Genomic DNA, 13,681 nt, shown 5'->3' on the forward strand with positions numbered 1-13,681 from the left:
CGAATGAGGTCCAGATAACAAGCAGCAGGGAAACCCCCAAGGACCTTCTGGCAAAGGAAAGCTTGCACTCTCCAAGGAGAATGCAGTGTAGCTAGAGAGGGAGCTAGGTTTTAAAATATAACCAGAATGAAAGGAAATTTCTGACATGTTCTGATTTCTAGCTTTGCGTTTTTCTGATTCAGGTCAGCCCAGGGCCACCACCTTGCACAAATCCAGGTCTCCTTACACAAGTGTGATGTGGTGGTCCTAACTAACATGGCCAAGGGCACAGTGACCTTAGAGAGGTTCCTCGGTCTCTAATGTGGAATGAGGAGCCCCTAGTGGAGGGTCTGTAAAGGGGGAAAAGCAGGGACAGCAACAAGCCAGAAGGCCCAGAGCTGCTGGCTAGGCTGACAGGGGGTCTCTCTGTGGCCACAGGCCCAATGGGGCTCAGACAATCGACTCTCATTTATCCATGGTAACCACAAGAAAGGTAACCCAGCTAATTTAAATCCATGGCTATAATCAAAAAACCCCACTATAGCTAAAAGTCAGCCTCCCCATCTACCAAATCTTTTAAAAAGAGCTGCTAATAAGGAGCAAAACTGAATAGCTTAAGTTTTATTTCCCTTTACATTTCCTTTCTGGTAGAGTTGTTAATGAGGATGGAAAGGCCCAAAGAACACAGAGAGAAGAGATGAAAATGGCCTGGAAAATATAAACTGTACAGTCAACCTTCAAATAAGGGTGGGCTGATGCTAACAGTAGTAGTGACAGACATTTGCAGACAGTTCAAAGAGTTTCCTTAGAGATGGCCATGGAGATTGTAATGCAAGTGAGGGGAAACATCGAGGAACAAAGGAGACCTGGCCTGGGAGTCCCAGTTCATGGCTTCTCTTGTCCTCAGCTGTTTCCAGTATAAAACAGTGATTTAATGTTCTAAAATCTAGGACATAAATTCTCGCAACTCTGTAATATTGGGTTCTCTTTGTAGAATAGCAGTATAATCATACCTACTCTTCAGGATCTTGTGAAGATTAAATGAGAGCAGACAACATAAATTTATGATGTGCCAGGTAATATAAGCATTTAATATGCGTTAAGTCATTTATTTCTATCAGCAACCTCCCCAGATAGGAATTAATATGATCTCCATTTCACAAATAAGTGTGTTGAGGCTTGGAAAAGTTAGTGTCCATGTCTGACATCACACATGTACCAACTCATAGAGCTGGGACTTCAGGGCGCCTGGGTGGCTCAGTCGTTAAGCGTCTGCCTTCGGCTCAGGTCATGATCTCAGGGTCCTGGGATCGAGCCCCGCATCGGGCTCCCTGCTCTGCGGGAAGCCTGCTTCTCCCTCTCCCACTCCCCCTGCTTGTGTTCCCTCTCTCACTGTGTCTCTCTCTGTCAAATAAATAAATAAAATCTTTAAAAAAAAAAAAAAAAAAGAACTGGGACTTCAAACAGATCTGTTTGAGTTCCAAAATCCATATTAGTAACCTCAGTGCAACACAGCCACTCTGATAAGGTGTGTGCAAGCTCCTGAAACATGACAGATTATCAATAAATATCAATAATGCTTAGACTATCACCCAGTATGATGCACTATTTTAATCTATGTTTATTGAATGGATGAAAAAATGCAAATGCATACAAACCACATGTCACATAAGACTGCCACACTGAGACCCTGGACTTCCAGTGGCCATCCAACCCCATTGTATAACAAATCCAATTACTAGGGAAATTTTCGGGCAGTTGCCTTTTCCAAGAGTCAGGAGGTAGAGTCAAGGAAGTTGTGTCTAGCCAAGGACTAAAGTATGGAAGAGTCTCAATAAAACACGGCAACCACATTATAGCACAAAAGCACCTAAAATATACTTGGCCACTATGATCCTGGCTTTTGTTGGATTTTAAGAAGAAGAAACAGACCAGGAAAGAAAGCATCTAATTTAATGACATTTTCCTGCTCAGCTCATTCAAGGAAGGAAGGAAGAATTAGAATTCCAATAAGGAATTTTCCTATGTTCATACTGCCTTCCTGAAGTTCTTTTGACTTTATACAGTCATATGCAAAACCCTCTCTTCAGAACAGCGGTGACATTTAATGATGATCTGTTGAGCAGGGTATGTGCCTTCACTCACCTCCAGAACAGACAGAACAACAGCTGAACAAACCCCTCCCAGGGCTATGGTTATAAACTTGTCTCCTCACACCCCCACTCTCCATGGCAATCACAGTCTCCATAGCGAATAAGTGGGGTAAGAGGCTGTCTCAAAGAAAAGAGGTGGGCTTCCTGGAAGCAGCTATCTGTGCAAGCAGCACCCCCTGCCTTTCCCTCCTTCCTGTTCAAATCAGCCCCATCTCTCCCTGTCCTCTCTGACTTCTGTTGCTGCAGACCTGGGTTACTGGGTGCTAAATGGCCCTCTCTCAGCTCTCGGAGAACTCTCACAATCACACACAGCGTCCAGTCCCAAGAGGTGAATTCTCTCTACTTCACCAACAAATTGTTTGAAAAACAAGAAAGAGGAGAAAATAACATTAGAAGTAAATAAATCACTAGAGCATGAAAGTAACCTTCTCAAAACACACAGCAGGCAAAAGGAGGCTAGGGCACGAAGAACAATGTGTGCTGTCCTCCAAAGGCAGAGAACAAACAAAATGTGTGTTGGAGCCCAAAGAATGCGTTGTTTCAAATCACTAATCAGTGTTACACACCAACACCGGCAACTGCTAATAACAAAGGAAGAATCACCTCTCTTCAGCTGTAATTATTTCTGACACGGGTCTCCAGGAGGAGTGTCAAGACTCAGGTTAGCGGCTCAGTGTGATAATAACCCAAGATTACCAGCAATCCTCAATGTCTGAAGAAAAGGAGGGCTTGGAGGAAGGGAAGTGGCAATTAGAAATACTTGTCATGGTAATTGCATTGTGAATAGCAGGCATCCACTTTTCTTCCTGCCTGACTTTAGAAATACATCTTCCAGGCAGGTAGAGCAACTGAAGGAATACATCACATTTTCAGAATAGTGTGAAAAAAAGTATTTCTGTCCAAATAATGGTGTGCTGGATAATAAAAAAACTCTGGAAATCCATAAGGCTGAGAATTGTATTATTCGACCAGCCAGTGAAGCTGCTTTAAGCCAACTCGCAGCCCCCTAATTTTTTCATTCAGAGTGATAATTTCAGTCCATGTCAACATATTGTCCTCTGCCAAGACCAAGATAGCTCTCTAAGGACAAAGAGTTGAGGCCCTTTGACATTATTCTTCAATTACTCACTTTGTCAAAAATGGGCACATCCAAAGCTCTCCATGCTGGAGCTGACCTAAACATTTAAACTGAAAATGATCAACCAAGGTCTCTCAGATGCCAATCCTGTAGGATTCATAGCAGCCCACTCATGGCTCCAACAAATGGGACAATGTTACTCTTCCATGTGCTTTTGAAAAACCATGGAGAAACCAGGAAATGTAAATACTCATTGGAGTCTCCAACAGACTCCTGTCTGAGCTCTAATACTGAACGATGCAGCTACTATTAAACTTGGAGCCTATGTGAGCAGTGAGCATTCTAAAAAGCATCTCTAACCATGTCAACCTATGCTTAAAATCAGTCAGTGGTATCCTGTTGTTTTTTGGACAAACCATGGTCTCCTTAAAATGAAATCCTTCACCTATAAGGCTCTCTATGATCAGGCTTCTCTCCAACTCTCATAACTCAGCCCTGATACACTCACATCAAAATTTCAAACTGGGGCACCTGGATGGCTCAGTTGGTTAAGTATCTGCCTTCAGCTCAGGTCATGATCCCAGATTCCTGGGATTGAGTCCCGCATCAAGCTCCTTGTTCAGCAGGGAGTCTGCTTCTCCCTCTGCATCTACTGCTCCCCTTGCTTGCGCTCTCTCATTCTGTCAAATAAATAAATAAAATCTTTTTAAAAAAATTTCAAACTGTATTGAATTCATGACAATTCTTTTTTTTAATTTAATTTTATTTTGTTATGTTATGTTAGTCACCATACAATACATCATTAGTTTTTGATGTAGTGTTCCATGATTCATTGTTTGCCTATAACCCCCAGTGCTCCATGCAGTACGTGCCCTCCTTAATACCCAACACCAGGCTAACCCATCCCCCCACGCCCCTCCCCTCTAGAACCCTCAGTTTGTTTCTCAGAGTCCATAGTCTCTCATGGTTCGTCTTTCCCTCCGATTTCCCTGAATTCATGACAATTCTTTAGACACACCATGCTCTCCAAGGCTTCATTCTTTTGTATATGTTGTTCATTTCACTCTGAGAATCCTTTTCATCTAATTAATACTCATTGAGCTCACCTCCAGAGTCACCTCCATTCTGAAGTCTTCCTTAATCTTACCCTCCACCCTCCCCTGTCAAATCAGGTTCTGGTATCTCTTCTATATGTTGTTACTGCACCTAGTGCATTTCTGCATAACAGCTATCATACCCTATGCTGTTTACTTGTCCATTTCCCCCACTAAACTATGAGCAACTTGAGGGCCAGGGCTTGCCTTTCATCCCATTTCCCCTTGGGCAAATTATCATGAAGAACTCATTTGCCAGACTCAAATTGAATGGAATCCATAGATCAAGAAAGAAAAGAAGGAACAAAGTTAAATAATGAAGATAATGAAGAGTAATATTACTTGGTACTGTTGGGGAGAAAAATCTCTATACCCTTCTAGGTTCTTTGGCCGGTCTAATAATTAAATCAACACAAGCCAGATTAACAGGAGAAAAACAAACAAAAGTTTAATAACACATATACCTCCTATATACATGGGAGAAACCCAGAAAAAATAACCCCCAAAATGGTTGAAACCATCCCCTTAAATACCACCATCAGCTAAAGAGAAAGATGTTGGGGATGTGGAGTCAGTTGTGGGAAGCGAGCAGGAAGAGCATGGTAAACAAGGGCATAGTTGTTGTACAGATTTAAATTGTTGCCTGCTCCTCTGATAAGTGTTTCTGGAGATTGAGTCAGCCCCCTCTTCCTGGCACAGCAACGGAGACACCCTTAGAAGGGGAGATTTCCTTTATAAATGTAACTATCTCTTACAAAAGGCTAACTGCTACCCAGTTTCACAGTTTCACCTGTGTCTGCTGTCTCTTAAAAATAACCAGCTTATAATAATCAATACGCCAGAGAAGTATATCTTAGGGTAGCAAAATCTGTTTCCCTTCAGGACATCCAGAAAGAATTAAATTTCTTTCAAGCTCTGCGCTCAGCGCAAAGTCTGCTAGAGATTCTCTCCCTCCCCCTCTGCCCCCCCTCTCTCAAATAAATAAATATATCTTTAAAAAAAAAAAGAAAGAGGGGCACCTGGGTGGCTCAGTCGTCGAGCATCTGCCTTTGGCTCAGGTCATGGTCCCAGGGTCCTGGGATCAAGCCCCTGCTCCGCGGGAAGCCTGCTTCTCCCTCTCCCACTCCCCCTGCTTGTGTTCCCTCTCTCGCTGTGTCTCTCTCTGTCAAATAAATAAATAAAATCTTCAAAAAAAAAAAAAAGAAAGAAAGAAAGAAAGAAAGAAAGAATTAAACTTCTTTAATAGAGAATGGTTTTGCAAAGTCTAGGCACCAGAGGCCTCTATTAGTCACATAGTATCCTCTCTGGCCAGATATCTGTATTTTAACAATACTTAAAGAGTTTTTCTAACATGGAAATTTCTTAAGGATTTTTTTTTACAAAAGGACTTACTGAGAATTTATAGAGAGAGGCAGTGATTTCTGATATTCCTCTCCTGTGCCTCCTCTCTGAAAAATAGTGATGAGCAGTAAAGCAGAGACTCTCCTGGGCCTGCTTGGGCTCTCTTCTGCAGGCCCCACATGGTTCTGCCTAAAGGCTGGAATGTAGTTTGAGTCTTGTCTTAGGCACTTGCCCAGTGAATAAACTTTTAAGAACTGACTTCAGTTAATTTCTAGAAAGGTGCTGCTCTTTTCTTCCCTGCAAAATGCTGGCTGTGCCTCTATAAGCCTACACTACCAAATCCCATCCTAAGCTCCATTTCCATGGTCCCTCTAACTAGTAGATTCTCTGGGAAGGTGCCATATTACTCTAGGCAAAGGGTGGTTTTAAAGTCTGTTCGGTAGAGAAAGTCTTTCCCTGCTCTGATTCAAACTGATTTGGACCACATTTGCATAATGCCACATCATTTCCTGCACACCACCAGTAAATATGCTCTGGGCAAGGCAATTTGAGACTTGACATTAGTTGAATTACTTGATGCTAGGTGATTGTGGCCTGCGTGGGACCAGAGACACTCATAGCTCTCATGTCAGATACTTGCTTGCATGGGGAGAAAGTGGCTTACAAGGAGAGAGAGTTGGGGCTCCAGCTGTGGAGAGATAAGGGACGTAAGGAAATAAGATCCTATGGGTAAGATTTCTAGTTGGGCTTTGCTTAATACACACTGGGCCCACAAGGAGAAGTGAAGGCGCTGTTTTCATAGGAATACTTGTAATACTTCAGGCACGTGAGTGCCACACTAGGGCACAGAGGACAAAGTGCAACCAAAGTGCAACCCTGATGTACTTTATTAGCTTAGTAATGTCAGGAGAGTTTGCAGGTAAAAGTATCAGAAGACAGCAGCCCAGTCAGGAAAGCAATTTCCCATGGAGGGTACCAGCCATAGGGTACCCTCCTCGCAGTGTCTTTTGGGTTAAAGATACCATCAGGAGCCTGAACCAGGAGGATATGAAAGGCCATTCATGATCAATGATGAGACAAATGCAAATGCCCCCTGCAAATGTCCAGAAATACCCAGATGGAGGATGGTGTTGGGCAAGACCTTAAAGAGGCTGCGATCCTGCAAATGTAGGAGGGGCTAAAGTCTTTGCACATGCAAACCAGGAAACAAAATTAACATTATTGTTAAAGCAATTTCAGTCATACCTTTCATGAGCAATATTATCAAAAGCACCTGAAACCATTTCTGGCATAAAGAAGGTACTCAGTAAATGTTACTACATTTGGAGCTGAAGCAGGATCATGGAATATGAAACCAAAGCTGTTATGCAGCTAGTACACACCACAGTGGCCAAGTGCTCACCACCAATGTCTGCTCTGAATGGTCTCTGTGCTATTCCGTTCATTCTTTTGAATATTGCCCCTGAATGAGACCCTAAGAAGTCTGAGATGACCCCACCCTCTCCTCTGGTGATTGTCAAAGCAGTTCTGGACTGGCTCAAAAGTCTGCAGGTTCAGCAACCTTCCCTGAAAGAAGAGACTGGAAGCAGTTCCCCCACCACCCCTCTTGTCCCCACCCTCCCACTTACCTCCCCATCCACACCACACCAGAACCAGGTACATCCCAAACCCAAGTTCTCTACAGTCTTCTCACGGAAAGACTCAATATCTGTGACTTGGGAGTAACACAGCTCATCTTTTGTAGCATTTTGTAAGTTTTGCCCTTAACGTGGGTGCCGGCCCATCTGACAGTTGTTTTGTGAGGAGCAGGGAAGGGTGTTTTACAGCTCAGCTGCTGGGAAGCACAGATGTTGCAGGCTGTGTCGTGGTGAGGTGGTAAAGGCTGCAAGGAAGGTGGGAGAGCATTAATTATCTTCCCGCAGCTGTTCATTAGCCCGCAGATGCCTTGTCTTGCCATCTTCGGGACTGACAACCACATGATTCCAAAGCAAAGCAAACCAGGAAATTAGAAGGAGGAAGGAAAGAACTACACGAAGGTTAAAAGCAACATGCAGAACACCTTGAGAAGACATCCCCAATCTCAGCTTCTGGGAGCACCAGTGATCACAGGGGTCTCCGGGAGATGACCTGGCGCTCAGCCCATCAGCGCATAAGGGAATCCCAACACAGACTGCAGGTAAAGCTCTCTATCCAGATGCTGGAAGACCAGCCGTACAGGTGTCAGGAAACAAGATGCAGGGGCAAAACTTCTCCTTTTAAAATTTAACTTGCAAGTGTTGATGAAAAATGCTGCTTTGCTGGCCTTTTCAACTCAAAAGCTGAGCCAGTTCAGTCTGAATAGAAACAGAGTTCTTGCCAACAATCTGAAGGACAGCATTTCAGACCTCAGTGTATCTTACCTGCTGAGATATCACATGAGCTTCATCTCATTTTGCTCCACAGAGGGAAGGCACGCGTGATAGCCTCAAACACCAGTGGAACAATGTTCAAACCAGCACCCACGAGTTTTAGCCTGCCCGTCCTGTCACCAAGTGCCTGGTTCAGAGATGGCATAATTCTGTCAATATCTTCATTCCCCACTTATGGTGCTCCTTTGCTCCCAGGCCCTCTTCCCAGAGCAAGTGCCTTTCTTGCTTCAAAAATGACTTCAACCCCCCATCACTTTGTGAAACCTTGAAGTCAAGGTGGAAAGATGAATACCTTTCCTTGCCTACCCTGTGCCTCATGTGTTCATCATGTGTCCCACTCAAAAAGGAATGAAAAGGATAATATTGTATTGAGCGCAGATTAAGAGTCTCCATCTGACCAAGCCAGATACCCCTAAAGTAGAGTATGTAATGTGCTTCCTGCCAAGGCTGGTGGGCAACTATAGCAAGAAGGGGTCTCAGGCAAAAGATGAAGCCCTTCTCTGGCATTTCATGGGAATTTCTGCAGGCTGGGATATGGCCTCAACCTGTCAGGCCTTCGGCTGGTTCCCAGCACGGGAGATTGCCCATCCTGGTCCCATGTGTTGAAGCCCCACTGTGAGCAAGAAGCAGGGCTCTGTCCTGCCCCTACCTCTTCTCCCTTCCTGCAGGTAATCATGCTGACTGTCCTTCCACTGGGACTGTCACATCCCAGACAGCCATGTGGGTTTCTACTAGCCACAGAATACCAGCCACGGACAGTATGTCACAGCTATTTCTTTAATGACCTTGTATATGGTCTTGGTTTAAGTGTTGCCACATGCCCTGGAAAGATACGAGTGTTAGTTTGGAAACTAGGGAGCATCCCAGGCAGGTGTAATCTGAAACCAGCCCCTGTACTTAGAGGGCAGGGAGAGATGGAAGAAAAAGGCAGCCATACAAATTGGCAGGTGCCAGGTGTAATAAGCCAAGAGAACTTACAAATGAGGCTTGCCTTGGATGGCCGCAAGATGAGTAGATCCCCCACAACTGTCTGCGCATCTTAAAAGGGCTTTTTTAGAGGCTTTCACTGGGTTCAGCCATGCATGCCATCCAGATGGTCTCAACACCACATTGCCATATCAAGGTTCTGTCCTTGGGGCCACCTCTGAGAGCCACAAAGGCAAATAGAACCCATATTCCAAGGACACGGGTTGGGGTGAGGAGCCTCTCTGAGCGTTGGGGTCCATCTCATGGGTCAACCAGAGGTCACATCCTTTCAGTGACCTCCCCAAACATAACAGAACCCAGGCTGAGGGGGAGTCCCGGGTGCCATCTTGTCCTTCCCACCACCCAGACCCAGCCTAAGTCATTTGAGAGAACTGACTCATTTTAAAGATCTCTGGGCAAAGAAACTCATTTTTTCCTCTGTCGTCAAGTCACCATTTGGCCTTCTCTAAAAAAGTTCTCCCTCATGTCTAACCTGAACTCTGTTGAAGCTTTGAATCATTTCTCCCAGCTGTGCACATTCCCTATCTCTATGAAGTTTCACAACCTATTTCATATAGGCAACAGGTGTTAAAGGCTGTTCTCTGACAAATTAATATCATCAAGGACAAGGTATTAAAGCCTGTCTGTGTCCCAGAGGCAGTCACTCAGCCACTTTTCTGGTCCAAAATCCCTAATCAAATGGACAAGATCTGGGCTCTTTTCAAAAGCAAGCATTGATTCCTGTCCTTTTCCTCTTCTTCGCCCCTAAGTGGTAACTCAGAGCTATCCATTTTTAAGTGATTTTCTTCTTTCTCAGTAGTTCCACTTTGGGCATTTTGCTATTTTTATATTATTTATATGGGTGTGATCTTTTTGTGATGATGATCTGTGATTAATCCTCGCAGCTATGGGAAAATCAGTGTAACAGCTTGTACTGCTTCTAACAAGAGTTGATGTCTGCATAGCTTTTTTGCGTTAAGCAGCTTTGCAAGTTCACTTTAATTGACAAGAGAAAAAGAGGATATGCAATTAAAAAGGTGTTTATTATTTATTTTTTAATTTATAATTTATAGAAATTATGTATATAGTAGACAGATAATAAGGCACACTTCCAGCGGGATTTAATGAAGCCAGGTGGCACATCAGCAGGGCCCTAGTGCCCTCCAGCAAAGGGCGTCACACACTCTCCTCCCTGGGTCTGGGTCTAGGCTGCCCTCAGAATGAAACCACCCTCCGCCAGTGGAAGGCAAGAGAAAGGGAGATGTTGTGATAGTCCAAGGAATATGATCACGGCATGGATCTCCAACTCCTGTTTAAAACAGGAGCTGCATCTAAATCATCACACCTCAGTTCTGACAATGTGGGACAAGGAGAAGCCAATTCTCCCCCTCTCCCCCAGACAGTGGCTAGCTGTCCAGACACTGTCAGTCAGGCAAGAACAACTCAGCCCTTGAGTGTAAAGGGTTAAAGAGGAGATTTATAGCTCCATAGTTCTTTCCCTGAAACATCAGGCAGTTCATATGTACACATTTCTCTCCACTAAGACCTAATTTTCCACCATTTCCCTTGATTTGCAGCTCCCTTTTCCCCATTTCCTTGATTTAATGCCCAATTATTTTTTGTCCCATTGCCAGTAAAACAAAATATTTCATAACTGCTTCTGTGAGGTTTTTGGATACTGTTTTAAACACATGACTTACACACCTTATATTGCAAAATTTAGAGCAATCTAGTGAACACTTCTATATGAATTCTGCATTTTTCTTAACCAGCTGACCTAAGCTTGACATTTAAAAGCACCATGCCATTCTTTAACCAATCCTCTACATTCGCCTCTCAGTTCCCACTCAGCACCCTTGGTGTCCACTTGGGAGCAGGGACATTTAGACCCCATTTCTCCTCCTTTCCCTCCTCTGGTCATGAAGGGACACGAGACGACAGAGAACTAGCTGGGAAGTCCGGAGCTCGGCACCCAGCTCCATGCCTGCCATCAACTGATTGTGGAGCCTTGGCTGCCTCATCTCACCAATTTGGTTATTAGTTACTTCATGTACAGAATGGGGGTTTCGAATCAAATCACTTCTAGCTTTCTTATAGCTCTGAAAACTCTAGATTCCCTTCTGTGTCCTAGAAACAAAAACTAAACACCCAGACTTACGGGTCTGGTTTTGGTATTTGAGGAGAGAGAAAATAAAACATCAAGAGGCAAGGCTTCTCTACTATTAAAATCTTTTTTCCCTACTTAAGCCTCTTTTGGCCTAATTTTCACATGCCATAGACACAAGGACAGTAGGACAGAAAGGAATCTTATAGAAGTTGTCTCTGATTAGTTTGATAATCCTACTTATTTTCCTGCTCACCAGCTTTACACCTTATTGTTCAGTTCTCAACAAAATAAAAGCAAAAGCAACTTTGTTTTGAGAATGTCAAAAAAGCTATAAAAATACTGGAGACAACCTGGGGTATCCAAAACCATTATTTCCAAACCCACTCTGAAAATGTCACAGAATGTGGCCACTCAATTGCACACCTAACAGTAAGAAGGTACTACTTATAATTCAAGGCAAAGCTCCCCCATGTCAGCCCCCAGTTCTGTCGCATTTGCTATCAGGCACGTGCCTGATTTCCACCACCCAGGGAGGGCAGAGCTGGCTCCAGCCAGGTCCCCAGCCAAGGGTCCAAGACAGGAATTAGGTTCTATAAAAGGCACTTACAACCAGAGACAAGATCTAGTGGGGCAAACACAACAAAACCCAGGGAAAAAATGAGCTTCAAATCTAAGTCCAGAGACAGAGGGACCAAAGGCAAGGAAACCAGAAGTGCAGAGCTGAGTGGAGAAAGCCCAAAGGGAAATTAGACAGGACTAGATAAGAAGAGATTCCCAAAACCATCAAGGCAAGAGGACAGCCTGGACAAATTACCAGACCCAAGCTAGGAAGGGATCAGATTATATTGCACATCAATCAAATCAGCCCTTGCTAGAGGGCCTGATTTTTTTTTCCCGCACTGGGTCCAAACACACTGTCAAGTGCCTGAGGATTCTAAGGTGATTACTATAAACCACTGATGGTATTTGCTTCTTGGGGACAGACAAAGGCCTGATACCTGGTTGGAATAGGCTGGAATTAAGAGGATTTTGGAAAGATGGTGGATTGACCACACAATGTTTCCCCCATACTTCCATCTCCAACTACCTCTATTTCCTGAGAAAAGGAGCTATTGGAGCCTGAAGGTACCAGGACGAATATGGGGGAAGCCTTCAGGGACCCTTTGGGAGAAGCTGGTGGAACTTTCTCCACTGGGGGCCTCTACTGAAACCCAGCTTCAGAGTGCCCAGCTCAGAACCTGCAGGTCCTAGCAGAGCTTGATATGCACAGTTGCCCTACACACACACACACACACACACACACACACACACACACACAGGCAGGGGGAGGTCTACAGCTGTCCTGGGTAAGGGTCCTGTTCTCCTTGCCCCTGGGAAGAGGTGAACTAAGTCCTCCCTACTCTTAGGGTTCGAAGGGCCCAAGGAAACCAGGAAGAAAAGAGAGTCTTCCTAGAGTTTAGGTGCAACACGGGTCTTCAGGGGTGATGAACCTTTGGCCTTTCTCCAGAATACCTCCACTTAAGGTTCTCCAACAAGCACACTTGAGCCTCAGTGAGGAGGCAAAGAGAGATAGCAACACAACCAGCAGTGAAAGAAGGTGTGATCACATTAAACAACATAGTCCTACCCTGTGGGAGCTTATGTTCTAGGAGGAAGTAAGTATCACAGCAAGAGTCGTGCATTTCCATCAACTCTAAAAAGAACCCAACATGAGAAAATCATCCTCTTTTATAAGGGGCAAGTAGAGCTGTTCACAACCCCCTTCCACAAGCAGGAAATGGGCATTTTTCTCTTTTGCCATATTTTTGGAGGAATTTTTAAAATAAAGGGATAGGGCCAAGGAAGACTTTCTCTCTTGTGGCTCCTTACTTTTTACCATGTCAGGCATGACTGTAACACAAGGAAGCTGGTCTTGTAATACAGGCAACAGAAATGTATACATCCAAATGAACATAGTCGATGGTGCTTTAAAAGGCTAATAAATAACACCTCTTTCTTTATCATCTGGAGATTAAAACCAAATGAGAGAGATACACAGGAGTCATATGGATAGAATTCAAAATATCACCAACATTATTGACGGTGAGGTTTTAGATCAGTGGCCAAGAGAGCTTACTAATCCTTCACTTCCAAGTTAATCAGATCCACCCACATAGACTTCCCCAGGGGGTGTCTTACTCCAGACCAAGACATCTGCACGCTGGCAGATCTGAAAGTAGGGCCCAGAAGAGGCTGGAGCCACCCACGCCCAGTCCTTCTCCCTAACTCAAGGTCAGACGCAATTATCCTTTGTTCCTGGCAGGAATGGGAATGGGTGGGGAGAGAGTGGAGAATGGCCAACCGTGCTATTCTAAAGGATAGCCCTCTACACAGGTGTATATCATCAGGGAAGATGCCTCCTCTGGCCCCTACCTAATAACCATCTCCTTCTAGGTGGACCCCTGCGCACAAAGTCTCTCTTTTCAATGTGACAATTGTTCAGAATATTTTGGAACTCCTCTCTATGAATCCTATTCAGAGTCTGCAGCTATCTGTCCACACCTTCAGATACAGCA

The 13,681-nt window shown here is 44.3% G+C and overlaps 1 long non-coding RNA gene across 2 annotated transcripts in view; it reads right to left on the minus strand.

Moving 5' to 3' along the window:
• LOC118519476 (uncharacterized) overlaps positions 1-13,681 on the minus strand; it is a 517,670-nt gene that overhangs the window by 424,411 nt on the left and 79,578 nt on the right. The gene's annotated exons all lie outside the window — the stretch shown is intronic.

This window comes from Halichoerus grypus, chromosome 7 (genome assembly GCF_964656455.1).
Source record: "Halichoerus grypus chromosome 7, mHalGry1.hap1.1, whole genome shotgun sequence".
Taxonomy (NCBI): Eukaryota; Metazoa; Chordata; class Mammalia; order Carnivora; family Phocidae; genus Halichoerus; species Halichoerus grypus.